Source organism: Helianthus annuus, chromosome 14 (genome assembly GCF_002127325.2).
Source record: "Helianthus annuus cultivar XRQ/B chromosome 14, HanXRQr2.0-SUNRISE, whole genome shotgun sequence".
Lineage (NCBI taxonomy): Eukaryota > Viridiplantae > Streptophyta > Magnoliopsida > Asterales > Asteraceae > Helianthus > Helianthus annuus.
The window spans coordinates 142,669,923-142,675,880 of record NC_035446.2 but is presented as its reverse complement, the minus strand read 5'-3'; the positions used below and the strand labels follow the sequence as shown (position 1 = coordinate 142,675,880).

Sequence of the window (5,958 nt, the reverse complement as noted above, 5' to 3'; positions counted from 1 at the left end):
ATGGGGTGCAATACTTTGAACGTTTATATGACATAATGTCATTACCATGGTGGGATGTGGAGGAGCTGTCAAAAGTAAGAACTTTAGGGTATCCTGTTCGCAAGAATGATGTTCCAATGTGGGGATACATAAAGTTTGAATCGTTGAAAGAATTTAGACACTGGAAGCCGCATTATCCAAAGAGAGTGCGGAGGGTTGATCCAGTTACAAGAGTCGAAGAGATTGTTCTTAATGTTAAAAGGCCGAAGACGATGAAAATTATACCAGTGCCAAAGATGTAGCAGGATTTCTATAAAGGCTTTTTGGGCTGGGTATACAGTTACATCTCGACGGAGGCTGTCATTACTTATCATGCTGGTAGTGAGATAAGAGAAATACATGTGTATGACCCGATGTGGTTAGTAAACTGCTCAGCGAAAGATATTGAATGTTTATTCATTAACAAGATTCACTATCAGGCTGAAGATAAAGAACAGGCGATGCCATTTCAAAGAGCTGCTACTCTTTGCTTTCAGAAAAGTATTAACTCTGAAAGTAAATGGAAGTCTACTTGGTGGTCGCTCGAGGAGAAAGAAAAGAGGAAAGCTGAACGTGAACGAAGAAAGCTTGAAGAAAACAGAGGTAAATGGATGAATATTCAAGCTGAAGAAGAAAAGAAAAGAAAGAAAGATAATGACAGGCTGAGGAACTTGCTTAGGAAAAAGCCAAAGCCTAGAGATGAAACGTTCAAGTCACTCTGAAGACCCGAAGACAAGACTGAAGACTGCGGTTGTATCCAAGGGGGAGTTTGTAACACCCTTGCTATTATTTTAATGTTTTAGTATAATTTACGAAAATAAACATGTAATTATGATTACATATCAATTAAGAATACAAGTTAATTAAAACTTTTCTAAATTTTATAACGTTGCATCATGATTGGTAAAAATTTGCCGTTTAGAAATAACGACTGAACTATGTGCGGAAGCTTGTAACTGCATTGTGTTCGGTCCTTCAACGAGCTTGATCTTCATCCGTAAGCTTACTAAAGTTTACTTGTAATCAAAACCAACACCAATGTTAGTTTTGATACTAAGATAACTAGTTTTATCAAGTCCCTTTATCAACAAATGAAAATAAAATAAATTTTTCCAATTCATGCCTCCCGCGACACGCGGGAGGAGTCCCTTGTTCTGTCGCGTGTCGCGACAATCGTCGCGTGTCGCGCCCCAATTACCGGATCCCGTCGTGTGGCGCGGGGGAAACTAATTTCCAGCAGGTCCGTTTCTGGACCTGCATTTTCTGCCCAGCTCAAGTTTTTTTTTTAACAAAAATTAAACTTCAAATGGCCATAACATATGTCCGTTTTACACGATTCTTTTATCTACGCGTCCGTAATTAAATTGCGGACCCGTTTATCACATTGGTTTGCATAAAAATCTGATTTATCCAATGTTGGCTCATAAGTCCTTTAGGTGATTATTCGACCCGTTTGGCATTATTATTTCACTACATGCTCTAAAAAGAAAATGGTTAATTCATATCATTTTACCCATCCCGGGCTTGTCAAACCTTAACGTTTTCGCTCCCATCCTAGAGTTTACGTAGGTGTTCACATTCACCGATTCATTTGTATCTATCTAAGCATTTAACCACAATTTACTTCTTAGTCTACTTTGACCCGCAAACGTTTTTGCCTATACTTTTTATATGTATCTAAGGGTTTCAAAATCAATAAACAAGTTTCTAAACAAACTCTAACGGTCGTTTACCCGATTTACCCATCAAGGGCTTTTTGGTCAATTCTAGTCTCTTATTTTAAGACGAAGTCTCTCACTAATTATTTGACCAAAAATAACACTTTTAACCACAACATAATTATGCGTACCTGGCTCGGATCAACATATTGACCCATTTTAATACCTTGTCTTCATTTATTTGCTATTTCATAGCTTCACTAATTCCCGAGCCGTTCATCCTGCGAGCATGAGACTCGGCATACACTTATTAGTCGTTAATTGTCAAATAGTGTCAATATTACCATTTGACCCGTTTTACCTTTTTATTAGTTTAGGCTTACTTGTAAAGTAGCCGTCAAAAACTCATTTTATCTTAGTCCTTTCGTGACTAACTTACCGTTCCACCCCGTTTCACCATTAACTATGGTTTTTAACATTTGTTTTTGGATCCGACCCGTATCATTTTGCGTCGAAAACCTTATTTCGAATACTTTCTCTATTGTATTTATAACTTATAGAGTAGACACATATTCTACAAAAGGTGTAAGTTTCACTTACCTTGCATCCATGCCACGCTTTTCTTTCCGTACTTGCTCCGTTTGACCCGCTTCATCCACAAGCTTCCATCTAGCTCGTTAGGAGTCAAACTATCATCATATTTCGTAAGGTGGTTAGATTAGTCATAATCATTTACGACTATTCCATCCTACGGGTTTTATGTCGAATTTATCATTCGTCCATATCAAAATTATCATTCGATCTAATCATTGGTCGGTTTGACTTTTTAAAAGTCAATTGACTTATCAACATATTCAAACGCACATTTGGTTCAATGAACTCACTTAGGAATATTTCATCCGAACTCTTAACGAAATCAAATTTTACATACTAACTAGTAGGCCGCGATTTCATTTAGGCGTTTCACATCACTGAAAATGGGTTGTTTATTGTGACTTATTTAACATGTTTACAAGCCTTCAAAAATTATGATTTTTTTGTGCGGTGTACCACTCAGAGGTTAGACCTTGTGTTAAAATTTCAAGATCTAACTCTTTACCAAAAATTCATAAAAATTCATTTACTAAGCTGCAATCAGATTCGTCACTTCTAACTGCAGCTTACGGAAAAATTCATTTAAAATTCCTCGTTTATCCGATTGACGAAATTCCAATTGGAGATTTTTCTAATCACTTAAAACTTTCTACAGTACAAATTTGAGATCATAACTCAATTCCTAAATTGAGTTATGACATTCGTAATGGGCTGCAAATTCTGCTAGAAAACGCAGCTTAAACCTTCGATACGGAAAAATTCATAAAACGCTCAATTTTCGTCAAAAAAATGCGATTCCAGTGGGGTTTTAAAGATATTTCCTGGAATTATATTTTAGACTCAAGAAACACATGTTTTTGTCATGTTTTACCCATGTTACAGCCAATACAAGTCGGCTGTAAATTCTGATCAGGAGTTGTTTGAATTCAGCTTTCAATTAAAGTGTGGTCTTGATATCATAACACTATTTTTTTTGAAATCAAAACTCTAAGAACATCTCATACATGAATTTAGCATCAACACAATCTGAATTTACTTGAGCTAGGCATGATTTCTATATATACTTGTATAGGGTTTACTCCTAAACACTACAATGTTCCTATTTCATCATATAACAAACATGCAACCATCAATTTCAGATTTCTCAATTTACCTAGAAATCCAACTAGAGATTCTTCATAAAATTCACATACCTTATGACTCCCCTTTCAATGGAGATCACGAAATTGTGTTTGAGAATTGATTTAGAATGAATTTGAGCTCTCAATTTGGTGGATTTTTGGAAGAACTAGGGTTTGTGGGATCCCTTGTGTCGCCCCCTGTGTTTGAACGACCAGACACACACTCTTGTGTGTATTTGGTGTGTTTTAATTTGTTTTTAATAAATCAAGTTTCAAGTTTAACAAGTTTGGCCCCTCCATTTTCCTTAGTTCATAATTTAAGTGTTTTAACCCACTCATAAGTCACTATCTAACTAGGTTAGAATTATTCCTAGTCAACTTAGTAGGTTCGGTAAGTTAAAAACCTGTTTTATTTTAAATCCCGTTAACTCGGGCTCCTTATGAACTTTTGTCTTCTCAAGTCGTTTGCTCCCTTTTTTATTTATTATTAGGCTTATTTATTTGAATCATGATAATTTCTGGGTTAATCTTTTCTGCTAACGGTATTCTACCCGCTCTTTAGTATTAACGGGGTTTAATTACCAAACCCATTTTCGGGGTGTTACAAGTCTACCCCCTTAAAGAGGTTTCGTCCCCAAAACCTTTCTCACGTACTTTATTGGTTCAGATTATCTAAACCTTAGTTTCGGTGATCTCTCGAGCATTGCTTGCCTATAATAATCTTATCAAAATGTGGTAATGTGTTTTTGGCCTTTAAGCGTATGCGCATTTCGGGTATAAGGCCTCGTGGGCCGTAACTTTCAACAGATATCTTTTTATCTTTATCAATTGTTTATTTTGGCGGTTAGACTTGTTAGTCATCGATTACCTTATACCCCATGCTCGGGTATATATTCACCTTGCCCTCTCGAGGCTTATCTAAGTTTATGATCTCTTATCCTGTGACTCACGTTACAACTTGGTCACATTCTATATTAACTTTTCTTGAGCGTGAACGTGTCATGACACGTTTAAGTTTATCTCGACTTTCCATCGCCGTAAATCTTTCTCTCGAATGTATCGCCTTGCACCTGTCATGGTCAAGATCTGATATTTTTATTTTTATTTTTTTTTGTTTTGTTTTTTTATACTAATCACTTTCCGAATTCTTCTCATAATATTCATATTTGTTAAAGCGTTATTTCTTACTAATACTAAATTTTAGTTTAACGCTTTTCTCTTTGACTATGTCAATTACTCATGTCAAGGAAATTGACAACCCACAATTCATTCTTTTTCTGTTCTCGTTTTAGACGGGGAATCATAATCAGTTCCCTCGTTTTACGCTATTGACGCGTAGGTTCTTTCACTTAGCCTCGTAGGCTATTTCTTTAGATTTTTCACCTTTTTAAGGTGAGATGTTAGCAGTTCGTTTCTTTCTACTTATGACCCAAGGGTCTTCTTGGTCCCGTAGACCTTAACACTACGTTTAATCTCGTAGGTTATGATGATCCCGTAGATCATCTTTTATTCGTATTCTTATTCGAATGTATATATATACCTATATAGCTTCAAGGCATCCCTTGTTATGTTTGGAATCATTTGTTTTCGCTTTTTGAACTTTAGTTGGTCTTGACCGTAGTCTAAGGCTTCATTCGTTTACTTTCGGACTAACCTTTCGACTTATGACTTCTGACGTTACTTACGCGTCAGTTTGTTCTATGCTCACTGTTTCCCCGATTTATAATTATATTTCTTTTAAACCCATTATATAGGTTCATTAATATTTCACACTTTTATTTATTCGATTCACGCTTACTTACATTAGCAAGCGTCATCATTTATTTAATTCTTTTGACTTGTTCGTATGAAATTTTCATTGCTTATGAATGCCAATTTTCATTCTTTATTCAACCCGTTCAACTTTAAAATAGTTGAATGTAATTTATCAAAATTTCTATTTACAGCATCTTATTATCTTTTAGTCATGACCCGAAACCCGAGTCTTTTGAGTATCCATCCGCGTTCCTGTTTCTCAGTCTACGCATGTGTTTAAATCCTTACCCATCAACCGGGTATTTTACCGAAGTCGTTATTATTACAACCCTCCCGTTATGCATTGAGACTTCGCTTCACTTTTATATTCCGACTTTGTCCTCAAGTTTGACATTTTATAAAAACGGCCCGTTAAGAGACACATTTGCATTCTCCAGGTTCGAGTGTAAGTACACCCCCTCCCAATGCATATCTTAATCATTTTACATTAATCTTTGTCCCTTCACTTGGGCTCGTTATCCTAATGTAATACGCTTCCGTCACCCGGCTGTGCGTTTACGTTTACTATCAAACATTTTATTTATTTGATTCCTTTGGGTACCATTTTAGTTAGTCCTATTCACCCCGCCCTCACTACATTGGACGTAAATGTGTCCATCATAAAAGTTCATGGTACCACGTGTTCGCTACTTACTTGGCCAAAGTAAGCGACCAATGTAACACCCCGTGTTTTCAAATGTCAAAGCCAAAGTCAAAGTCCAAGTCAACTTTGTCTTTCTTTGACTGTAGATAGTCGATTTTGTGTTTTAGTT

The 5,958-nt window shown here is 36.1% G+C and overlaps 1 long non-coding RNA gene across 1 annotated transcript; it reads right to left on the bottom strand.

The window, feature by feature from the left end:
• Positions 1-1,500: 1,500 nt before the first annotated feature.
• Positions 1,501-3,779, bottom strand: LOC118486692. Its single transcript, XR_004879537.1, has 3 exons — positions 3,464-3,779; positions 2,277-2,365; positions 1,501-1,957 (listed from the first exon to the last, which is right to left on the bottom strand). It is a non-coding gene; the product is annotated as an uncharacterized LOC118486692 (long non-coding RNA).
• Between the last annotated feature and the right edge of the window lie 2,179 nt (positions 3,780-5,958).